The sequence below is a fragment of the Erinaceus europaeus genome, chromosome 11 (assembly GCF_950295315.1).
Source record: "Erinaceus europaeus chromosome 11, mEriEur2.1, whole genome shotgun sequence".
Classification (NCBI taxonomy): domain Eukaryota; kingdom Metazoa; phylum Chordata; class Mammalia; order Eulipotyphla; family Erinaceidae; genus Erinaceus; species Erinaceus europaeus.
Window position 1 is genome coordinate 66,506,401 of NC_080172.1, and position 25,988 is coordinate 66,532,388.

General features: G+C 41.2%; 1 long non-coding RNA gene and 1 pseudogene across 1 annotated transcript in view; both read left to right on the forward strand.

Moving 5' to 3' along the window:
- The window catches only part of LOC132541390 (uncharacterized), a 153,733-nt gene that overhangs the window by 71,701 nt on the left and 56,044 nt on the right, over window positions 1-25,988 (forward strand). The gene's annotated exons all lie outside the window — the stretch shown is intronic.
- Window positions 13,594-14,262, forward strand: LOC103116957 (large ribosomal subunit protein uL16-like; annotated as a pseudogene).

The window sequence follows — 25,988 nt, forward strand, 5'->3', positions numbered from 1 at the left end:
TATTAACAATTCAAGAGTTATTTGTAATGTCTATTTTTTATACTTTGTGTTAATAATATGAGAAAACTTAAGGCAAAACAAATATACATTGTTCCACACCAAAACAGGTATTGAACCTCATTTGTGTGCACTTCCCTGTTGAAAGTGGAGGGGGATGGAAACATGACCCTATTCTCAGAAAGCTTATAGTCAGTTAATATTTATAGTTCCAAACTTGTTGATTACAATTCTCAGTATTTAAATTCATAATAGTTACATGTTAATTAAGGACATTCATTTTGTTTTCAAAATGTATTCTCCATATGTCTCTAATACTTTATGTACCATGACAGACTATAATTTCTACTAACCAGCCATCACATACCCATGGTCCTAATTTTGTGATTAGTAATATTGATCCTAAGTCTTTTTTACTAAGAGTGCCTACATCAAATACTTGTTGAAGTGTGTTTATGTTTTTGGAATGTCAACAAAACCACCAAACAGACACACTTGTTTCCCTGTGGAATTTCTTCACATGTCTAGAAAAAAAAAATGTGTGGGGCTGGGCAGTGGCACACCAGTTGAGTGCACATGTTACTATGCAGAAGGACCAAGGTTCAAGCTCAGAAGCTCCCACCTCCAGGAGGGAAACTTTGCTAGTGGTGAAGCAGGGCTGCAGGTAGGTCTCTCTCTTCCTCCCTGTCTACCTATACCTCTCCCTCTCCTCCAAATTTCTCTCTATCCTATAAAATAAAGAAGGGGGTTGGGGGGAGAAAAGAGAAAAAAGGAAAAGAACAGAAAAGAGAAAAAAGAAAAATACGTCCTCCAAGAGTAGTGGTTTTATCATGCAGGCAGGCAGTGGGCCCCATTGATAACCCTGGTGGCAATAAAAAATAATAGTTTGCATGTTTTGGATAATTTATAGTAATTATCTATGAGGGAATAAAAGGATAAAATACAGTTAGGTCTCTGGTTAATATAAGAAATAGCTATTTTTAAGCTTTCTTGTCATATAACTGGTGGGGATAGTCCACAAAAACAAAGAAACCAAATGTTTTATTCCCTCATGAATATTTGCAGACTGAATTAAGAAATGTGGGTAGTTTCCAGGATATTAAGATTATCCTCTGAATCAAGCCTCCATCCAATACAATCTTCACTTTTTGGACTTCAGCAGAAGCAAATTCATACATAATTATTGCTATAAACTTCTTGTAGGACAAGACTGACTGAAGCCTCAGTTTACTTGTTTGTATTTCCTATGTGTTACACCCTTTATTAACATCATGCCTTTATCTCCCCTAAATTCACCTACCATTAATTTGGGGGCTACTTTACTTATTTTTAGTTACTTCTTTGTTCACTCCTAATGATTCCTGGTAACTTGAGTCATGATAGAAGAGAAAAAGCCAAATGAAGAACTACAACCTCTGGTGACTTAATTGTTACCAAATTTAACATCAGTGAAGTTGCTGTTTTGGAAATGAGTACATAAGAAAGCCAATAACGCAGACAACTGATTTCAAAACACAGCTGACAAGGAAATGAGAGTATGTGGCAGAGTCTATCACCCATGCCTGGTTCAGTGTGGCTTAATAAAGGCTTTCAGATGAAGATGAATTGATTCATGGGCACTATTTCATTAACCTTTGCAATATCAGTGAAAAGTAGTTGCTAGGTATTGCTTGTTTAATTTATATTCATTATGTCAGCCATGGAAAAATAGTTATTTCCATATGACCTGAATCTAAAAACAATCATGGAAGTAAATCAGAGAGTCCAATAAGAAAGAATCTGCAAACTGAACTAAGTAATGATATTTACCTGTGTGGTTTACACTTCTATAGAGAAATGGAAAGTATCTGCAGAGGAGAATGCTTGTGCTGCCTTTTAAAAATGTTTTTTATTATTTATTTATTTTGGATAGAGACAGAAATTGAGAAGGAAAAGAAAGATAGGGTGAGAGCAGGAGAACCCCTTGCAACATTGCTTCACAGTTCACGAGGCTTCCCCTCTTCAGGTAGGAACCAGGAGCTTGATCCAGGGTCCTTGTGCAATGGGACATGTATGGTCTACTAGGTGGCCACTTCCTGGTCCCCTCATGTTGTCTTTTAATTTGTGTCTATAATTAGGAGGGAAAGGGAAGTGGCTTTTGTAATTTGGACACCTATATTTGAAGCAGTGTTCACTTTTGTTGGTAATATATAAAGCTATTTTAACTTTTTATGTCCCAGTTTTAGGGGAGTCATAGATTTGCCACTTTCACATGCCTCTCCCCCTCCAAGCTTTTTTCTATGCCACTGGGGACACTTTGTACTATGTGTACAAATGTGTCCCCAATATGTGTCTTCAATATGTGTAGTAGCCAAGAAAGAATCTGGTGAACAGTGCTCCAGGGCCATGTCGTATATGTGTGCAATGCTTGTCAGGATGAGGCAGCTCCACTAGGCATTCTGTATAGGCAACCCTGAATCCCTGCAGCATGTATTAACTGGGTCTTGGCTGTGCAGTATTTAGAATGCTTTAAGTATGTATGTACTTGAAAACAACCTGTAAAAATCTATAACCTATAAAAAATTAAGGTATCAAGGAAGGGGATTGGGTATGGATTTCTGGTTGTGGGAATTTTGTGGAGCTATACTCCTCTTATTCTATGGTTTTTGTCAGTGTTTCCTTTTTATAAATAAAAATTTTTAAAAATAAGTCAGTTGAAGGTGTTATTCAGGCAACTTGAAGAAAGCCCTTTCTCCTCCTCCTCCTTATTTTGTATTTGTTTTATTTTGCATATAAATGGAGAGAGAGATAGAGAGAGAGAGACCAGAGTACTGCTCAACTCTGACTTAAGGTGGTGAAGTGGGAAGAGACTGAGCCTGGGATCACAGAGCTTCAGGCACTGAAATCTTTTGCATAACCATTGTACTGATTTCTCAGCTCAAATAAAGTCCTGTCTTTCTTTTTTTCTTTTTTTTTTTTATTGGGATTAGTGGTTTACAGCAATATAGTTGTCGATACATGTGTAAAATTTCTCAGTTTCCTACAGAACACTCTTAACCCCGGTTTAGGTCCTTCCTCCACCATCATGTTCCAGGACCTGAAAGCTTCTCTTCCCCCAAAGTCCTTTATTTTGATGCAATACATCAGACCCAGTCCAAGTTCTACTTTGTGTTTCCCCTTTCTAATCTTATTTCTCAACTTTTGTCCGTGAGATCACCCCATACTCATCCTTCTTTATATGATTCCTTTTCACTCCAGCATAAGATTAAGAAGGTAAATTCATCTTCTTAGTAGCTGAGTAGTCTTCCATTGTGTATATAGACCATAACTTTCTCAGCCGCTCAATCTGTGTCCACTTAGGTTGTTTCTAGGTTTGGTCCAAACCTTGTGGAGAGCAGTCTGAATAAAGCCTATTTATATCTGTTCTACACCACATTCAGTCTGACAAACTGAGTCCTGCCTCAACTGGTCCTCAAGACCCTACCCCGTTGCCTTGAAAGGAGACCCCAAGAGAAATGGAAACCTAAGTTCTACAAAGTTGACTTGACCATCACTCTATCAGTCTATTAATATATTAAAGATATTTATTGAATTTTTTTTGTAAACCAAAGTGCTGCTTGACTCTGGCTTATAGTGGTGCCACAGATTGATTTTGGGACCTCAGAGATTCAGATATGAAAGCCTTTTGTATAACCACTATACTATCTTCCTGACACCTTATTCAATAACTCTTACATGCTATTTCTCCTGGTCTTGTCAACAGAATTGTCCCAATCTTTTTTTTAATGTTAGTTATCTTTATTGATTAGATAGAGACAGCTAGAAATCAAGAGGGTATGGGGAGAGAGAGACAGAGACACATGCAGCCCTGCTTCACCACTCGTGATACTTTCCCCTGTAGGTGGGGACCGGGGGCTCAAACCTAGGTCCCTGCACATGGTAACATGTGCTTAAGCAGGTGCACCACAACCCTGCCCCAAATTGTCCCAATCTTTAGAGCTCCTGAAATTGATTTCATCAAATATTGTCTTCCCTACTTAACTATTCAGTATCTTTCCACTCCAGAATCTTGATTATGATACCAATATTTCTTTGACTATATATTTATTTTAAACTCATATGTCCCTTCCATTCAAAGTTAAAAGAAAAAAATTCTAATTCCCTCCCCCTTGTTTATTTCACATCATACTCTCATCCCAATGTGATCTAACATCTATCTCTGCCCCTTCTGGAATATGTCCTCACTACTAGTTACTTTGTCATACTTCATTACTCATCTTCCCTGTTCTCTGTAGTATTTCACAGTGCTTCATCTTCCTCTGTCTTAGCATTGTAACCATTATCTTTCTTGTTTCTCTTTCCAATTCCTCTCAATAACTTTCATTGACTTGCTTTCCTTTTTCACTCCTTAAATACTCCAGCTCCACAGTATCTGTCCTCAATCCTTCCCTTCCTTCTAAAGATGTATTTATTTATTCATGAGAAAGAAAGTAGGAATAACCACAGCATCACTGCAGTACATGTGACACCAGGAATCAAATAAATACCATACTTTATCACTGTGCCACCTCACTGGAGGCAGCCTTTGTCTTCTCTCAAAGTCTGAGCTCCCCTCACTAATATAAAACTTTAGTTTTAGATATCAATGCTTCCCTAAACCTTATCTCCAATGTCTATCTATATCCTAAATGCTATTCTCATCCAGACCAATTACTTAGATCAATCACACCTTCCCACACTACCCCCGCTCATATTTAATTTTTAAAAAACTTTATTGGGAGATTCTGACTTATAGAAATTGTTCTCATAGAGGAATATTTTCACATCTCTCCAAGGTCAGAGTCAGCACCTGTCAATCATTACCAAATTGTACCCTTCCATGCTAGAGCTCTAAACCCCCAAGCCCCTTTGAGTCTTCTCTTGTATCCTTAGGTCTATTGAAATAGACCAGTTTATTAATGTTTCTTCCTGTATTTTCCCTTTGCCTTGTTAATTATTAAGTTCTTCCTATGAGTGAAACCAACCAGTATTCATCTTTCTCCTTTTGGCTTATTTCACATAATATGATTCTCTCCAGTTCCAACCACGTTAGAGCAAAAATGAATATTTCATCACTTCTTATGGCTGAGTAGTATTTTTTGTGTAATTTAATAATGATTGACAAGACTGGAATAAGAGGGGTAGAATTCCACACAATTTCCTCGACCAGAGTTCTGATACCATCCCCTCCACTGGAAGTTTCCCTATTCTTTTTTTTTAATTGGGGGGATTGTTTATACTCAACAATAAAATACAGGATCAAAAAATAAAATATAGGGAGTTGGGCTGTAGCACAGCGGGTTAAGCACAGGTGGCACAAATCACAAGGACCTGAATAACGATCCCGGTTCGAGCCCTGACTCCCCACCTGCAGGGGAGTCACTTCACAAGCGGTGAAGCAGGTCTACAGGTGTCTATCTTTCTCTCTCCCCATCTCTGTCTTCCCCCTCCTCTCTCCATTTCTCTCTGTCCTATTCAACAATGACAACAATAATAACTACAACAATAAAACAACAAGGGCAACAAAAGGGAATAAATAAAATAAATATTAAAAAATAAAATATAGTATTTTGTGTGTGTGTGTATATATATATATATATATATATATATATATATATATATATATATGAAACATTTCTCAGTTTTCCACATAACAATTCAACCCCTTTAGGTCTTCTGACATCATGTTCCAGGACCTGAACCATCCACACCACCCCCCACCCCAGAGTCCTTTATTTGGTACACCAAGGTTCCCTATCCTTTATCCCTCTAGAAGTCTGGATCAAAAATCTTTATGTGATGCAGTAGGTGGGAGGTCTGGCTTCTGTAATGACTTCTCCAATGGACATGGGAGAACACTGACAGGTTGATCCACACCCCCAGCCTGTTTCTATCTTTCCCTAGTGGGGCAGGGCTCTGGGGAGGTGAGGTTCCAGGACACATTGGTGAGGTGGTCTGCCCAGGGAAGTCAGGTTGGCAACATGGAAATAACTGCAATTCCATGACTGAAAAACATTAAGATATAAAGCAGAACACATTGTTTAATAATCAGGAACCTAAAGGTAAGAATATAGCAGATGAGATTTGGGGTCTCCATTTTGGAAGAAGCTAGGAAGTCTATTTTAAGTATATTGCAAGGGGTCTGTGACTTTACTAATTTTTGCCTGAGCCTGATAGCTAACATGAAGGTGGGCTAAATGTATTGTCTGGGAAGATGGTGTCAAAGTTGGGAATAGGACTCGAAAGCTGGATCAGGGCAGAGAGTAGCTCCCAAATATGGAAAAAGTATATAAATACCATTAACTGTAAATCCCATTAATCTGACCTAGGGACCATGTCTATTCATATTTAGCACAGGAGCATGTGTAGCCTCTGCATCCCTGTCAGTCTGAACTCATATTCCATGTTCAAAGCTAGGAACATTCTAGGTTGCACTCATTTCAGGACCAGCCTTCCTCCAATAGCAGAATATGCTGAGCCAGTCTCCCTTCAGAGAGTGAGGCAGTTTCTATCATTGTTCTACATTGAGGGAACAGTCCTGTAGAGGCCCACAAAAGGGTTTATGATGTTGTTCCTGATGAAGACGACCAGTGATGGTGTAGAGAGGGATCTGTTAGAGGTCTAGGCCCATCATATCTATGTGGGAATCCCAAGATTCCCTGACTCGGGTCCCAGATGATGGGGTGGCTTGGTAGAAAACCAAAAGGGCTGTCATTAAAGTTTGCCAATCTCTTGCTCTTATCCAGCTATTGTAGTCCTTATTTTATCTGACAGGGTTAGAGTTAGAGTGATTGAGGGAAGTGCAATAGGAAATAGGTGAGGAGGATATCTAGGTCTAAGTAGAAACTATTTGATTAAGTATTTTACAGTGTCTTTTTTGGGGTCTTTTTACTGGCTTGCTGCACTTACTGAGTCACTACAAACTATTGCACACTTTTATTTTAAGGTATATATTTTTCCCTAACTTATGGATACATGTGCACATGTTCCCTATCACATAGGCCCTGGTCTATATCTAGGTTCTATAACTTTGTTAGTAAGTGCACCACTCAAAATGGAATTAAGGAGTCCTATGAGATAGGAAAGGTCTCACCAGAGTAATGAAGGTAGGAGGTTGATATCCCAAACCTGGCATCTCTGGGCACAGTCTGAAGTGAAACATACTGAGGTGGCACTGGTTGTACTGACTTGGTTGAGACCAGAAGATACAGTATCAAATGGTATGGATTAAGAGAACCATGAAGGAAAATGAACCAAGCCCCAGAGGTTCCAGGATGGGGTGAAATACAGGGTTTTTTTGTAATTCTTTTTTTAAATATTTATTTATTTATTTATTTATTCCCTTTTGTTGCCCTTGTTTTATTGTTGCAGTTATTATTATTGTTGTTGTTGATGTCATTGTTGCATAGGACAGAGAGAAATGGAGAGAGGAAGGGAAGGGAGGGGAGAGAAAGATAGATACCTTCAGAGCTGCTTCACCACTTGTGAAGTGACTCCTGCAGATGGGGAGCCAGGGGCTCAAACTGGGATCCTACGCTGGTCCTTGAGCTTTGTGCCACCTACGCTTAACCCACTGTGCTACAGCCCGACTCCCTAAATACAGGTTTTATAGGGAATGAGGAAGTTTCCTTGCTGTCTTAGAGTTTAAGGAAGCAATAGATAATTATTATTATAACCAAGTTATTTGGGAACTTTGGGTACTTTGAAAATTCCATGGTTAGGATTTGCTGTATCATAAAAGACCTTACCATGATTTTTGACATTTAATGATATTTACAAATAACTATATCTTATATACTGACAAGATCAGTTGCTTCTGGTCTCCCTGGTCTAAGATTATAGGTGATTTAATATTTCAAAAAAAAAGTTCTTATTATAAATGCATTAAAATTTGAACCCAGTGTTAAAATTCACTGATTTTTTTTCAGCCACTAAATTGAAACCTTAAGTGCTTAGATTGAAGGAATATATAGGCTGAGTAGTATTCTGTTGTGTATATAAACCACTACTTCCTTAACTGCTTATCTGTCATTGGGCATTTGGGTTATTTAGAAAGACTAGCTATTACAAATATTTTTGTGATCCTATTTCCATCTTACAGTTCCTAGCAACCTGCAACCTGGAAGGGGACTCTTAAACCCATGTCAGATCATTCTTTGCCCACAAGTGGTCATCTAAACAAAACTGAGTCAATGAGAGTCTCTATCTCTGGAATTTGGAGTTAAGACTTGGAGACTTTGAAAGTGAAAAAATTAGTCATACAGAGTTGAGCCAAGGCCATCCCCTTGACAACACTAAGCCCCTGTAATCCATGTTCTGGTGACTTGATAACTAAGCTCAGTAGAGAAGCAGAGAGAATGAAACAGACATGAAAAGGAATGCTCATATAGCTTCAGGAAACAAGTAGAAAGTGGCTACAATTTCCAGTATGTGGAAATCCTAACTCTGCCCACCACTATTTGATTCTATGAGATTATTTTATATGTGCCCAATAACTCAGGATTGTGTTAGCCAGATTTATGGAGTTTCTTTAGCTGTCCAAACAAGTTAACTTTTGTAGGTTGATCGCTTTGATAGCAATATCTTATTAGGTAGTCTCTGAACTATTCTTTTTTTTCATTTTTATTTATAAAAAGGAAACATTGACAAAAATCATAGGATAAGAGGGATATAATTCCACACAATTCCCACCACCAGAACTCCATACCCCACCTCCCCCAATAGCTTTCCTATTCTTTACCCTCTGGGAGTATGGGCTCAGGATCATTATGGGGTGCAGAAGGTGGAAGGTCTGGCTTTGGTAATTGCTTCCCCACTGAACATGGGCATTGACAAGTTGATCCATACTCCCAGCATATCTCTCTCTTTCCCTAATTGGCCAGGGTTCTGGGGAGACGGGGCTCCAGGATATATTGGTGTGGTCACCTGCCCAGGGAAGTCCAGTTGGCATCATGGTAGCATCTGGAACCTAATGGCTGAAAAAAGAGTTGACATATAAAGCCAAAAAAATGTTGACTAATAATGAACCTAAAGGCAGGAACAGTGCAGATGAAGAGTTGGTGGGTCTCCGTTTTGTAGATAGTTAGTAGGCCTATTTTAATTATATTCCAAAAGGCCCATGACTATACTAGTTTTTTTCTTCTGAGCCTCACATCTGACATGCAGATGGATCCAAGTTATTGTCTGGAGAGATGATGCCATGGCTGGAAAAAGGACCAGAAAGCTGGATCAGGGAAGAGAGTAGCTCCCAAATATGGGAAAAGGGGTATAAATATTGTTGCCTGTAAACCCTATTGACTTGATGTGATCTGGGTCCCATACTCAGCTTAGGAGCCTATGTGACCTCTGAATCCCTGTAGATCTGAGCTCACATTCTATGGTCATGAGTAGGAACGTTCCAAGCTGCCCCAACTTCAGGACCCATCTGTCAAAGGACCTCAAACCCATCCTACTCAGCCCAGAGTGACTCAATTCCAGAAACCTGCCCCATCCTAACTATATTTCTTATCATGAAAATAGAAATAACTTCTGTGTCTTTATTTTTATTTATTTACTTTTAGAGGGAGACAAGGAGACAGAGGTAGAGAGAAAGAGGCCACTGCACCAAAGCTTCCTTCAGTGTGGTGCAAGCTGGATGAAGCCACTTCTCCTTAATGCTACTGTTTAGAAATCTGGTGATCATCAAGTCTCAGACTTCTCCCTCACTACTCATAGCCAGTTAATTCTTAACGCAAGTTCCTCTTCCCTTTCCATCTATGAGTTGTCTTTGTATCTTGTAATCTCTTGCCTACTTACTGCAGTTTCCTCATAAATTTCTCAGACTACAACCAAAGTGTTCCTCATAAACCACAAATAATGGTAATGATTCTCCCGACTATGATACATTAGTGATTTTTTTTCTTATCCTCTTAGAACAAAATCCAAACATTTTAGGATGACATCCAAGGCCATCCTTTGAGCTGCTGTCAACCTTTCTAACATCATCCCTATCACTCTTCAAACATGTGGTCCAGGCCTTGGATATCCTGAATTGTGAATTATTTGTATGTAACATGTCCTCTCTTCTATTTTACTTTCACAAATTCTACTCCCTCTGCCCATAATTTTTTCTCATTTATTTATCATCCCTAGGGCTATCATTGGGGCTGGGTTCTTGCATAATGAATCCACCATTTTCAGTGGCCCCTTTTTTTCTTTCTTTTTTCTTTTTTATAAAGACAGAGAGAAATTGAGAGGGAAGGGGGAGATAGATTAGATATATTAGATAGACAGATGGATAGATATGGACCTGCAGCACTGTTTTACCACTCATGAAGCTTCCCTCGTGCAGGTAGAGACTGGGAGCTTCAACCTGGGTCCTTGTGCATGTTAACATGCACATTACAGAGTGTGCCACCACCTGACACCCTGCCCACATTTTTTCTTTCCCACTTCTACTGGTTCTTTTTCATGACTTATTTTAGGTGATGTTTCCTCTAAGAATATCTTTTTTAAGATCCTTGATTTTATTTTATTTATTTTCATTGGATAGGGACAGAGAGAAATTGAGGGGGAAGGGAGGGATAGAGAGGGGAAAAAGATGGAGAGACATCTGCAGCCCTGCTTCACCACTCATGAAAGTTTTCCTCCTGCAGGTGGGGACCAGGTGCTTGAACCTGGGTCCTTGTGCACTGTAGTGTGTGTATTTAATCAAGTGGGGCGCTGCCTGGCCCCTCCTCTAAGAATATCTCAGTGAAATAGCCCTCTGATGTAGCCTCACTTTCTTCCAATGAACGTGAATACAAAGTATCAATGTCTATTCTGTAGTCTCCAATATTAAACTATGAGCAACTTGAGAATTGACTCTGTGCCTTGTAATACCCAATTTGCATTCATGTCACATGGTTTCTAGGGAAAGTTCAATAAACATCTGTTGAACAAGTAGAACACTGAGATGATGTAACTTAGACCCTCAGAGACCTCCTAGAAGTGGTGGAAAATGAGAAAACTTAATATGATGGCATAATGACAAGTTCCAAGTTCCGTAACAAGAAAGACAAATTCTGTACTAAAGATGGGACTTATACTGGGAGCTATATAGAAGAGAAGGACAGTGGGCTCAGCCCAGGGACATTAGGAAGTGAAAGAGAAATTTACATTTGACTAAGAGAGGCAAATAAAGAAGAGGGAAAAATTTCCTTGTAACAAGTGCCAGTTTATTTCTCTTTCACAAGTTGCCAAAGCTGCTGTGAATTTGTGTACTACTTTTTTTAGAGGCTCTTGAAATTATATTTGTAAAACAAATGCACTCAAAGGAAACTAGATAATATCTTAGCAGTGGAAACTTCTAAAAGCATTTCAAACTATCACAGCACTAAAAAATATTGTGAATGCAATACAATCCCAAGTATGTGTCTCTCTTGGAAATTTTCCCTCTTAATTTTGAAACACATGAGTAGTGTTGAATAAATTAATCCGTACTTTCAAGTCAGCCACACTTACCTCATCCAATTGCTGTTTTAGAAGATCTGTTTATTATTCCAGGAACCTTCAGAGTCCTTGTTGTAAGCTTTTAGACTTAGGAACAGGAAATCAGATTTTATCTCAAGTGTAATTTTAACCTCAGTATTTAAACATCTCCAGCAGTTTCTAGACTGCATCAGAGGGCTACTTCAGTCTTCAATCCTTTGAAATATTCCCCTTGGACAAAAACTCTTGTGCTTAAACTGTACATGATTGGCCTGTTGATATTTCTCTAAGCCCTCAATCAAAGTGTTTCCTAGATAAAACATACACAAGCATTCTTATATTCTTGTGGAACCTATTAGAAATTAGTTTATATCAGCCACCAAACTTTATATGCTTATAACCAAGAGCCATCAACTAATGCTAATAGTAATGACATTTGTCTAGTGAAAATTCTAAGCAAACTCCTTAAAAAAACTGAAAATATGGATTTTCCTACTTGCAATAACTGAGAAACAATGTAGATTTACTGGAAAGCCAAATACTAACTCTAAAGATTTCACATCAGTCTCAATCCATATTATTCACTGCAACTCCTTCAGGCCTATTAAAGAAGAATTTCGAGAGCCAAGGAATAGGATATAGAATTGTTGATTAATTCAGTGAAAAATTATATGGCTGTTACTGTAACAGGTTCCCACTATCTTAGGAAAGGAAAAAATTAAAAAGCTCCTTTGTTTTAAAGATGGGTCATGTTAACCATTCTCAGATAAAATTCACTTCATTTTCTCTTGCAGATTATCTGCCAGCTGAAAATACTTTAATCTGGAATCCTATTGTGTGATTTTCAGTGAGAAAGACTAGCTTCTCTAAATTCCTTAATTCTGCAGAAAAAAAAATCTTTGTGCTTTGAAATATAGATTCTGATTCATTTCTACCATATTTCCTCATCTCCCATATGTGTTCCCACAGTTGGCTGAATAGGCACTTCACATAGGTAAAGATTCTCCTTAACTAGCATCTTTCTTTGTCAGCCTTTAAAAAAAAAAAAAAAGATGTTTATTTATTTATTTATTTATTTTAATTGCCACCAGGGTTATTGCTGGGACACTGTGCCTGCACAATGAATCCACCTTTCCCAGTGAACATTTTCCCTTTCTTTCTTTCTTTTTTCCTTCCTTTCTTCCTTCCTTTGTTTCTTTATTTATTTCTTCCTTTCTTTCTTTCTTTCTTCCTTTCATTCTTTCTCTCTTCATTATAGACAGAGAGGGAGAGAGATAGACACCCGCAGCACTGCCTTACTGCTTGTGAAGCTTTCTCCCTTGCAAGTGGGGTGCAGAAGCTAGAGCCAGATCCTTGTGCATAGTAACATGTATACTCAACCTGATGTACCACTGCTTGACCCAAATATAAACCATGATTCTATCTAATACCCTAGTAGAAATGACTATTTCTTCGCACTAGGGTAGATACAACACTTCACTGCAAAGGAAAGGAAAGAATTATTGCTTGTAGCCTGAACCTAACTGAGATGACATTTCAAGTAAAATGAGCATATATAAATGTTCTGCCATGCTCTTTTGAAGAAAGATCAATCTAAAATGTAAAGAATTTAAGTTCTAAATTTAAAGGAGCGTACTTCACATTTCTTTCTCTAAGTTCTCATATTCCTTTGAAGACTGCCCTTTTCCCAGCAAGAAGCTCACAATCATTGGGATTTTTAAATCACACAACTTGACTTGTTAACTGTGAGTCACTGTCTGATTCATCTTATAATGTAGCTAAACCTCTCATCATCCAAAATGGACCTTTAATTCTTTCTCTGGTGATTTGGAAGTGATCTTGCAGCTGTTATATATCACCAGTATTGTTAGTTGTTAAAGATATGTCAGGGTTTTGTTTTGTGGTGTTCTTGAAGCAAAGTTTAATGAAATAAGGGATTGCCAGCAATTTATAATAGGAAAGCCATGCTTGTAAGCATAAGATGGAAAATTCAAGTTAATGTTCTAATGATTATGTCTTACTTAGTCCGGTATTAACTTGGGTTTAAGTCCAACAATCATCTTTTCAAAATATTACAAGTAAATCAAATAACACCCCAAATTTCCTAAAAATGGTAAGCAGGCTTCCTGCCGCGCGGCCAAAGACCCCAGAGTCGCCATGGGCCACTGCCCCGCCCTGTGTTACCGGTGTTGTAAGAACAAGCTGTACCCCAAGTCTCGTTTTTGCAGAGGTGTCCCCGACGCCAAGATTCGAATCTTTGACCTTGGGTGGAAGAAGGCAAAAGTGGACGAGTTCCCGCTCTGTGGCCACATGGTATCGGATGAGTAACAGTTGTAGTCTGAAGCTCTGGAGGCTGCCGGTATTTGCGCTAACAAGTACATGGTGAAAAGCTGAGGCAAAGATGGGTTTCACATCCGCGTGCAACTCCACCCCTTTCACGTCATCCGCATCAACAAGATGCTGTCCTGCGCTGGGGCCGACAGGCTCCAGACAGGCATGTGGGGTACCTTTGGGAAGCCCCAGGGCACCGTGGCCAGGGTCCACATCGGCCAGGTCATCATGTCCATCCGTACCAAGCTGCAGAACAAGGAGCATGTGATCGAGGCACTGCGCAGGGCCAAGTTCAAGTTCCCCAGCCTCCAGAAGATCCACATCTCCAAGAAGTGGGGCTTCGCCAAGTTTAACACAGATAAATTCGAAGACATGGTGGCTGAAAAGCGTTTCATCCCAGATGGCTGTGGAGTCAAATACATCCCCAACCGCGGTCCCCTGAACAAGTGGCTAGCCCTGCACTCCTAAGAGCCTCAGAGTTGCCCCTTAATCAGTTACAATAAATCAATATCCTGCTTTAAAAAAAATTTTTTTAATGGTGAACTTTTATTGAGCTTTGGAAATACTTCCAGAAGAGGCATAGGTAGAACACACAGTTACAATGCACAAGGGCTCCAGTTCTAGTCCCCACTTCCTACCTTGAGGGGGAAGTTTTATGAGCAATTAAGCAGTGTTGCAGGTGTCTCTCTTTATCTCTTCCTCTTTACCTCCTCCTTTCCTATTGATTTTATCTGTCTCTATACAATAAATTAATAAAATATGTAAAAAAAAAGAAAGCACTTCAAAAATAAGACAAACTGAGCCATTACACTCATGAAATATAAAGAAATTTCTTGAAAGACTTTTCTCTGGCACATCTGACAGAGAAAGAAATAGTCAGACAACTGCATACAGCTTTCTTTGACTTCCTTTATCTAGAAGATCTCAGAAAAAAACATAGAGTCTTATAGTTCCCATGATTATTCTTAGTCTCATCCCCTGAATGCCCCTGTTCTATTAGTATTGGTTATTTTCAGCTTTGTGAACAGATATGAATGAGGGAACCTCTTTCCCTAGCTACACAGCTTGGATTTGAGGGAAGAGCTTAAGGTAGTTTTCATGAATGTTGGCACACTGGTAAAATAATAGTTCTCTGGGTGGGGGGGATAGTAGTATAAGTATTACACAAAGAAATTCTCATGCCTGAGGCTTCTGGTCCCCAGGTTCAATCCCCCACACCACCATTAACCAGAGCTGAGCAGGACTCTGGCAAAAAAAAAAAATCCAAACTAATTAATTAATTAATTATTCTTGTTCATCAGATTCTGATCACCAATGACAGCGCACATTCTCTCATTCAGTTCTAAATCTTAATTAACTTACTAAATTCTCAAAACAACCCTGAAAGATAGGTTCCGTTATTAATATAGCCATTTCAAAAATGAGGAAACTGGTGTATGAAGAAGCTATATAACATGTCTCAAGTCAAAATTGGGCAGTGGCAAAGCTGGGATTGGAAGCCTGTGCTACAGACCAGACACTTAGTCATGAGACTTTGTCATCAAATTCTTGAGGTCCAGTGGCCAACTTTATGGTCACAAACCCCAGTTATCCCTAACATGCTGTCTAGGACATCTCAACTGGCATAATCAGAGCTCAGGCGTTCATCTCTCTTGTATGTGTGACAAAGGGAAAAGTACCTAGAGTCATGCCTCTTCCACTTGAGCTGAGGTTTCAGCCCTGCGCACTGTGCTGCTTCAAAGACCCAGGTCAAACCCTGGTTCTGAATATGTATGTTTCCCAACATGTTTGCTTTGGGGGGTTTCCCCATCACCTCACTGGAGAGTCAGGTTTTCGTCATTAGCATTCTGGTCAGAAAGGAAGCACTGAGCTGCATGCAGAGCAGGGGACTGAAAGCTCTACACACTATAAATAGTGATTTTATTAAAATGTAGAAAAACTGTTGAGGAAGGGAAAAGAGGTGGGGGTGGGAGTCACCATGGCAACTCAACCATTCCCTCTCTGGTTTCAAAGAGCAGAGAAGACTAAGCCATAGTAAATAAAGAGAAGGCAAAAGAGGAAGTCTGCATGGCAGGTGAGCGCACATGGAATAAGACAGCAGGGAAAGACTAGTTTCAAACTGAATGATGAGCTGGGAGACAGAGGCCCAGCCCCTGGAGGGGATGCCCTGCCTCAAAGAACCAGGCGGTAGATCTCTGCTGGCAGCTTTACTGCCGGGCTTCACCACAGAGGCCACCTAACAGAACTGCCCTGGACAAATGATTTATGGATGAATGACGAGCTAGCTCAAGGCAGGAATTCTCCTGTCCTCTTCCTGGGAAGCAGCCCACAAGGTCACTGTGTATTTTTAGATCTTGGTTCAAGAAGAACTGTCCTTCATCCCCACCCTTCACTCCCAGATGGTGAACTGACTCTGGGCAGATCATGAAAAAGCACGAACCTGTAGAACTCCATATGCTTATAAGATGTTAGTGAAATTCCCATATAGTAAACCCAACATATAGCATTAAGGGAGAATAGGATACACTTTGTAGGTGATCAAGGATGTGCACGTTGTCTCATTGTATGCATGGCAGTGGCCTTGGCAAGCTGGGATGATTCAACCCCCAGGAGTCCATAAAATCCTTTGCAGCTCAGAGAGTAATTTAAATCCCTAGTCTGAAAAACACCACCCACCCCCAAAATAGCATTCATGCTGATGGTTTTCATCATTTTCAGTCTTTCTCCACTACACACTGTAATAGAGAACAGTATACTCCTCCCATTCATTAACACTTCAGTTTGCGGGGGGGGGGGGGGAGTGAGAGAGAGAGAGAGAGGAAGGAGAAGAGACAGAAGTCCAGGTGGATATGAGCAGCTCCACATATTTTCTGCTAATAGAGAGAAACAGTGCTAGAGAGAAACAATACATCCTCCAAGTCATTTCTAAGACCTTCTCTTAACAATTAACATGGAATATATTATAGTAGTGGTTGCCAGGAAATATTTGAGGTAATTTTTAAAAATTTTTTATTTATAAAAAGGAAACATCAACAAAACATAAGATAAGAGTGGTACAACTCCACACAATTCCCATCACCAGATCTCCATATCCCCTCCCCTCCCCTGATAGCTTTCTTATTCTTTAACCCTCTGGGAGTATGGGCCCAAGGTCATTGTGGGATGCAGAAGGTGGAAGGTCTGGCTTCTGTAATTGCTTCCCCCGCTGAACTTGGGCGTTGACTGGTTGATCCATACTCCCAGTCTGCCTCTCTCTTTCCCTAGTAGGGTGGGGCTCTGGGGAAGTGGGGTTCCAGGATATATTGGTGGGGTTGTCAGTCCAGGGAAGTCTGGTCGGCATCATGCTGGTATCTGGAACATGGTGGCTGAAAAGAGAGTTAATGTACAAAGCCAAATAAATTGTTGAACAATCATGGAATAGGCTGGAATAGTGCAGATAAGGAGTTGAACAATCATGGAAAGGCTGGAATAGTGCAGATAAGGAGTTGGGGGGTCCTCCATTTTGTAGATAGCTAGTAGGCATATTTTAGTTATATTCCAAAGGGCCTGTGGCTATACTAGTTTTTTTTTTCCCCTGAGCCTAATTTGAGGTAATTTTTAAATAAAGCTGCACTCTCTCCTCCTCATTCTCATAGAGTTTGCAAGGGGAAGCTGATAAGTAGAAAAGCAGGCTGGGCATAAAAGCTCAACCTTAAAAAGGCTGGACAGTGGGACATCCAGTTGAGTGCACATTACAACATGCAAGGATACAGGTTCAAACTTCTAAAACCCAGGACCCCAACTTCCAAGCTGCTTCCTTCAAGACTCTACTAACAGACAGACAAGGAAGTTCTATAGGAATGTTAAATAACCAGTATTTGCTGAGTACCTGTGCTGAGTGCATGGCACTGGTTCCTACATGATGGCTGGGAGCTCATGTCCTGGTCCTCACATATGGTAAAGTATATGATCTACTGGGTGAGCCATTTCCTGGTCCCCCACTTTCCCATCTTAAAAATAGGTTTCTATGTTTCCTTTTTATAAAATTTTTTTTTAAAAAATAGGTTTCTGTTTTCCCCAATAGCCAGAACATCTACCCTTTACTTCTGCAAGCATTGAGACAGTAGGAACAGTGATCACATGCTATCCATGTGCTATACACTATTCGAAGCATGAACTTGTTTCTAAAGTTCCCACTGTATGAAGTAGATATTGTAATGTCTGTCTGTCTTTCTTTCCCATAAGGTTTTTGGCTAGAGTTTTGTACCTGTATATTTCCACTATTTCTTGTGGTCATTTTTTCCTTTTGATAGAAGATGAGAGAGAGAGAGAGAGAGAGAGAGAGACTTGCAATACTTTCCACCATTTGTGAAGCTTTCCCCCTGAAGGTAGGGACCAGGGACTTGAACCAAGTCCACACACATGGTAGTGAATGCACTCTAATAGTTGCTCAATCCCCCAGTCCCTGTAATCTTTCTTACAGATGCAGTAGTCCAAGGACAGAATGCTTAAAGTAACATGTCAAACCTCAAATGAATGATCTAAAAGAAACAAGGTTCTTATATTTCCCCTTTGATTCTAAAACCCATGCTTCAATCACTGAGTTAGAAAGAAATAAGGATTACAAAGAGAGAGGTTTCACTTGCAGGTTCAAATAGCTCAAATCTCAAAACCCATGATCTAAGTTGGTTTTCACATGGATGACCATGTGCGCTCATGTATTTGTATTATAAATGTGCAGTGGAGTGGGGGGCATGGACTGTCTGCACTCTTAGCTGCTATCTGTGAATTTGCTGCTATTTCCCCAACACTAACTTTCTGAGAGAAGACCCCACAACTTTAACCTACTCATGAAATGTAATACAGGGCTTACCATATAAGAGGTGACCACAATTTCAGGGCTGAATTGTATTCTCAAGTACAAAGTCAGTGCCCAAGCCGTGTGCCCCTTCTTACAACTTCCTACTGTCTCTGCCCCCACTTCTCCCAGCCTCCTGTCACTCGCCCACTCATTCCAAAGCAGGTGCAGCTCAGCAGAATGTAAGCAAGTCAGCTCAGGATGTCAAAGCAAGATTTTACTCAATTATTAATCTGGGAGAACTAGGAGAGCCCGCAAATAAATATCCCAGTGAGATCATACTGTGAAATATGTAAAACGCTCTTAGACCTAATATTTAATTTAGACTCTACTTCTGAATGACTTTCCAGCTTCCCAAGTTCACAGCCAAAGTTTTCTCAGGCACAGCTTGGGATGCTAAGTCAGCTGCCCCAGGGATCCAATGCACAGGTCATACGTAGATGAGAAATCAGCAGAAATAGGTCACCAGAGGGCAGAGGCTGAAAAGTTTCTCCAAAGAGATAATTCATTTAAGCAGAGGGAGCAAAGCCTGAGCTTCAGTCTGAGTGTGTCAGGGTGCAAGATAGGGCTTGATCTGACAATCTGCCTGCCTCCTGCTGGCCTGCTCACTTCAGACCAGCTACAGTGGAGTGGTCAGAAGATAAAACACCACCTAGAACTGTGGTCAGAGAGCAGGTGCATGACAGCTGTCATGATCACAGTGAATGCCCAAGAGGAGAGGAGAAGAAGAAAGGAGCGACAGAGGTTTAATCCCCTATGACCCACCTACAGGGTGGAAGCTTCACTAGTGGAGAATCAGGGTTGTGGGTTGTCTGTCTCTTTCCCTCTTTATCTTCCTCTCACTTCTCAATTTCTGTCCTCTCAAAAAAAAAAAAGTCACTGGGAACAGTGGATTCATCCTGCAGGCACTGAGCCCCAGAAACAACTCTGGTGTCAAATAACTAAACAAACAAAAAAATAAGAAGGATGGAGATTGAGAGACACAGCTTTCAGCACACCTCCATTGTGCCTGCTGGTCTTTGGTATCTTAGCCACCAACCTCAGCTCCCATTAAGATGCCCTCCTGTGGTCCCCAGGCATGATGCTTTCACTCCTCTCCCATTCTGTCCAGGCACACCTGGTACATACATAATTTCTTCCTTCATGTACAGTCTACAAATCCAATCTCCTCTTGTCCATTGCCTCCCTGAATGTTTCTTCTCTCTGCTCTGCATCCCAAGCCTGTAGAAAACTTGGCTCCCAGAATCAGGAAATAAATGGAAGCATAGGACACAGACCTAATTTCTCTATTACACCATGTTGCTCCAGTAGAAGACTTCTCAGGGCCCAGTGGGAACCAGCCACCAAAGCCTCTCTCTCATCAGCTGAGGTTTAGACCTCCAGAAGAGCACCTGTTCCACCCAAGACCTACCCAGGAGGAGGGCTACAGGGGACCCAGGCAGGTTCTGATATCTGGATGCCCTAGCACAGAGGCCAGAGGTGGGGGATGGGTCTGACTGCCCTTGGGGTTTTCAGCCTACTGAACTAACTGATAAGCCCATAGCTGCCAGGTAAAGAGAAAGAACTGCCAGAGAACACACAGAAAACCTGCCACAGGAAAGCAAGTGGCAGGGGGCATGCTCCCACCTCTCATCCAGTCAGGGCTGGAGCACACATCCCACCCATTCTGAGTGGGTACAAGGTATTTTCAGGCTCATTCTGTACAAACCCCCACATTCCCTTCTAGATGCAATCAGATTCTGAATAGTCCAAGAACAGTCCTAGCCCAATAGTTTGGGCTTAGCCATTGAAAAAGGCTCAAAGAGAAATAGCTCCTGGCCATTATTGCAAGGTCCTAGGGGCTTAGCCCTCTTTATTTTTATTTTTTTTTATTTTTAGTATGGGCTCAGTACCCATACTAAAAATCCACTACTCCTGGAGGCCATTTTTCCCATTTTTATTGCCCTTGTTGTTGTTATTATTGTTATCAATGCTGCTGTTGTTGTTGAATAGGACAAAGACATCGAGAGAGGAGGAGAAGACAGAAAGATAGACACCTGCAGACCTGCTTCACCGGAACCCTTACACAGGTCCATGTGCTTTGCACTATGTGTGCTTAACACGCTGTTCTACTGCCCACCCCTTATTAGCCCTCTTTGACAGTCCCTTGTTTCTGAAAGCCTGGTGGTTTTGGTGGAGACTTCAAGCTTTTGTGAGACTGTCACCTTTATTGCTGGACAACTTCCCAGCAGCTCAGAGCCCATGAGCTCTCTCATCCTGTGCTATAATTCCATGCTGGCAATTTACCATGACCACCCCAGACCTACCAGTTCAGGATTCCCAGATTCAGATAAGGACACTGTAGCTTAGTGAGGTGACTCACTTGTCTAAAATTACAACATCTTTTTTTTTTTTGCCTCCAGGGTTATTGCTGGGACTCGGTGCCTGCACTACGAATCCACTGCTCCTGGAGGCCACCTTTTCCCTTTTGTTGCCCTTGTTGTTTATCGTTGTTGTTATTGTTGTTGTTGTTGTTATTGCTGTCATTGTTGTTATTGTTGTTGGATATGACAAAAAGAAATTGAGAGAGGAGGGGAAGACAGAGAGAGGAGAGAAAGATAGACACCTGCAGACCTGCTTCACCACCCATGAAGCGACCCCCTGCAGGTGAGGAGCTGAGGTCTCCAACAGGGATCCTTAAGCCCATGCTTGTGCTTTGCACCATGTGTGCTTAACTTGCTGCGATACTGCCCAGCCTCCTAGATTACAACATCTTACTTCATTTCATTTTTCAAAATTTTCAATTTTTTAATTTATTTTATTTTAATGAGGCACACAGAGCACTGCTCAACTCTGGGTTTTTGGTGGTACTGGGGATTGAGCCTAGGATGTCACAGCCTCAGGCATGAAAGCCTTTTATTTAACCATTATGCCATCTCCCCAGCCCTCCATTTAGTCCCCTCCCCTGGATTTTTTTGCCACTAGGGTTATCTCTGGGGGCACCCCACCTGCACAAGCCCTATGTTCCCAGCAAACTACCTTTTCTTTCTAAGATTCCTCATTTCCTGATACCCACTCTCCAGAACACATGGCACACAGACTAAACACCTGGCTGTAGCTTTGGGTTTAGCGGGAAAGGGAGAGGAGAGTGGTGAGTCTAAAGCAGAAATCTAGAGGGTCTGAGAGCTGGATCGGGGGGGGGGGGGGCTTTGATGAAGTCCTCACTCTCAACAGCTGTGGTTTCTCCACCTGCCATGAAGGCAAGTCACCACAGGTGCTAGCCCCATCCCCCAATTTCCCTTGTGAGTAGGAAAATGCAAATCTGGTCACCTGCTTTGGACACCAAGCAAAGCCAAGTGGCCTATGGTCTCCCCTCACTCTGCCTTGGGGCCCTTCCCCGGGGCCACCGGGCTGGAACTAGAACTGCAGCTGGGTTTTCCCCAGTGTGATGACTCACAGATGGCTTTACTCTGGCACAGATTCTCAGAAAGGTCCCAGCTGGGGAGGTTTCCTGGTGGCCAAGTGATCCCTCTCAGCTGCCAGCCTGGCTACAAGGGATTCCAGCTGGTCCTGGGTGATGAAGAACAGATCTGGGCTTTGTCCTTGTTTGTCCCACTCGCTAGACTCAGGATGTAATTCCTCTCCAAGGTCACAGTGCAGCTGCCCAGCCCGAGAAAATCATGTTACTAAAATCAGGTTTCTGGGGGCCAGATAGTGGCACACCTGGTTAAGTACAAATGTTACTATGTACTAGGACCCAGGTTCAAACTCCCCTGTCCTCATCCACAGGGAGGAGGCTTCATAGTGAAGCAGTACTATAAGTGTCTCTGTTTCTCTTTCTTTCTCTGTCTCCTCCTTCCCTCTCAATTTCTGCTCTATCAAGTAAAAGAAAGAAGAGAAAGAAAGAAAGAAAGAAAGAAAGAAAGAAAGGAAGAAAGGAAGGAAAATAGAAAGAAAGAAAGAAAGAAAGAAAGAAAGGAAGGAAGATAGAAAGAAAGAAAGAAAGAAAGAAAGAAAGAAAGAAAGAAAGAAAGAAAAGAATAGAGGGCCACCAGGAACAGTGGATTTGTCGTGCAAGCACCAAAATCCAGAAATAACCAAGGTGAGAAAAGTAAAATTAAATTAAATAAACCACATTTCTGACAGGGCATTATAACACCCATTAAAGAGCATCAGCGGGGCTAGCTGGTGGCGCGCCTGATTGAGCGCACATATTGCAATGTGCAAGGACCCAGATTCAAGCCTCTGGTCCCCAGCTGCAGGGGGAAAGCTTTGCCAGTGGTGAAGCAGGGTTGCAGGTGTCTTTCTGTCTCTTTCCCTCTCTGTCTCTCCCTTCCACTTGATTTCTGACTGTCTCTATTCAATAAATAAATAAAGATAATAATAATAAATAGCATCAGCTGCAGCCTGGGAGGTGGCACAATGAATAAAGTACTGGACTCTCATGCATGAATCTCAAGTTCAATCCCCAGCATCACATGTCCCAGAGTGATATTCTGCTTCTTTCTCCTCTCAAGTAAATAAATCATTAATTAAAAAATATAAAGAGCACCAGCTGTTCATTAAGTGCAGCATATAGAGGCCCTGAGGTACCTGTGACTCCCTGACCCACAAAGTAAAAGAGGCCTTCTGGCACTCCCAGCAGCACTGAGAGCAGCAGACTGGCACAGGCTTGAGCTAGATGGGATCTCAAATATTAGTGTTGATGTAACCAGCAGGATCCTCTTCCAAACACAGACTCTTGCAGAACCATGCAGGTCAGGCTGCACCAAGGGCAACTGTTGGCATGAAAACCAGGATGAAATTAGGCAGCCATCCCTACTCGGGCTCCTTCAAGTCTCTACCCCCCAGGAATCCTTGGCTTCTTTGACCAAGTTACTGGTGCTCCACTTGACTGCGAAAGCCAGTCCCTCACTATACAGAGGGGTTAACTGAGGCCCAAGAATGTGTCGTGTGTTTCTCATGGTCATGTGCAACAGAACATTTTACAAATTTGGCAAAGTGGACTTCCGGAGGCGGAGCTACGAGCAGCAGATCGCTTTCTCTCCTCTCCTCTCCTCTCCCGGATCAACTAGGAATACCAAAGGAGACCACCCGGACCGAAACAAGACAGGACTAGAATGACCACAGAAACCCAGTAAATCACCCGTGAGTACAAACACGCGTGGCTGGTGACAGAGAGGAGAGAGGGGCCTAAGGAGAGATTAAGTGACTGCTAACAGTTCGACAGTCTGTCAGTGGAGACACCACCTCCAGTCTGCTCCACCAACAAGGGGACAGCTGAAGGGAGGAAAGGACTCCCCAGAGACTCACCAAGTACAACTCTGAGTCTCCATTGCTACTACCCTCAGAATCTGGAGCAGCAACAGGGAGGGACACCAGGGCACAGAGATCTAACCGGGAAACTCAGGAGAAGACCTATACCTCGGTGGCATAGCTGAAGGGCTGTGAAAGTCTCTTTGCATAACCACTGGATTATCTCTGCCACACCCTGCTTTATCTCTTGGTCAGGAGTCATTGATTAAGCCAAGAAGCCTATTGATAGTTTAAAAGCCCTCAGGCTACCATAGCCTACAGGGGAAAAAAAAAAAAGGCTTTTACACCACTGAACTCCAACTCGGGGATTGAAAAAACTGTTAACTTATATAAAATGGTTAAAACAACAAGAAAAAATAATGGAGACTCGAACCAGGACAAGAGTCCAGCTAAAAGTCCTCCAGAGGGCGAAGCACAAAACAACGAGTTCAACATCCAAACATTAGCTAAGGAAATAATAACAGGAGTGAGTAAAGAATTTGAAAAAATTGTAATCAGAACTGCAGGAACAACAAATGAGAATATGGAAGAAAATTCTAATAATCTCATGGTTATTGGAGAGCTGAAAGCTGAAATTGCTGAGCTAAGAAGGCAACTAGCTGAACAAGCTAAAACAGTATCAGAGGAGGGCAACAAAATAGATGAACTCCAGAAAGCAGTAGTGGGCAGAGAGAATAGAATCAATGAGGCTGAAGACAGAATTAGCAAGATTGAGGATGAATTAGAGACAACTAAAGAAGAAGTAAGAGATCTCAAAAAGAGATTAAGAGATGCTGAAAACAACAACAGAGTCCTATGGGATGACTTCAAAAGAAACAATATACGCATTATTGGCTTACCAGAGGAAGAAAGAGAAGGGGAGGAAGAAAGCATTCTCCAGGCCATAATAGCTGAAAATTTCTCTAGTCTAGACAACACCAAAGACATAAAGATTCAAGAAGCCCAGAAGGTCCCAAACAGAATTAACCCAGACCTAAAGACACCAAGACATGTCATACTTAGATTGGAAAGGAATAAGGATAAAGAAAGGATCCTCAAGGCTGCAAGAGAAAAACAAAGAGTCACCTACAAAGGAAAACCCATAAGATTAGCAGCAGACTTCTCCATACAAACACTACAGGCCAGAAGAGAATGGCAAGATATCTATCGAGTGCTCAATGAGAAAGGCTTTCAGCCAAGAATACTATATCCTGCTAGATTATCATTCAGACTAGATGGAAGCATCAAAACCTTCTCAGACAAGCAACAGTTGAAGGAAGCAACCATCACCAAGCCTGCCTTGAAAGAAGTTCTGAAAGGTTTCCTATAAACAACCAGACCACCACAAATAGAACATATATCAAAACACTCTAAAACTCTACAAGAATGGCGTTAAAATATCTTCAATCTTTGATATCAATAAATGTGAATGGCCTGAATTCACCTATTAAAAGACACAGAGTAGGAAGATGGATCAGAAAACACAACCCAACAATATGTTGTCTACAGGAAACTCACCTAACTCAACAAGACAAACACAGACTTAAAGTGAAAGGATGGAAAACTATCATTCAAGCCAATGGCCCACAAAAAAGGGCAGGAACAGCTATTCTCATATCTGACATGATAGACTTTAAAATACATAAGATTAAAAAAGATAGGAATGGACACTACTTAATGCTCAGAGGATCAGTCAATCAAGAGGACTTAACAATTATTAATATCTATGCACCCAATGAGAAGCCATCTAAATACATCAAACTTCTACTGAAAGAGCTACAGCAATATATTAACAGTAACACAATCATAGTAGGGGACTTCAACACCCCACTATCTCAACTTGACAGATCATCCAGGAAGAAAATCAGTAAAGACATAAGGGAGCTAAATGAAGAGATAGATAAACTAGAACTATTGGACATTTTCAGAGTCATTCATCCCAAGAAACTGGAATACACATTTTACTCAAATCCACATGGATCATTCTCAAGGATAGACCATATGTTAGGCCACAAAGACAGCATCAGCCTATTCAAGAGCACTGAAATCATCCCAAGTATCTTCTCAGACCACAGTGGAATGA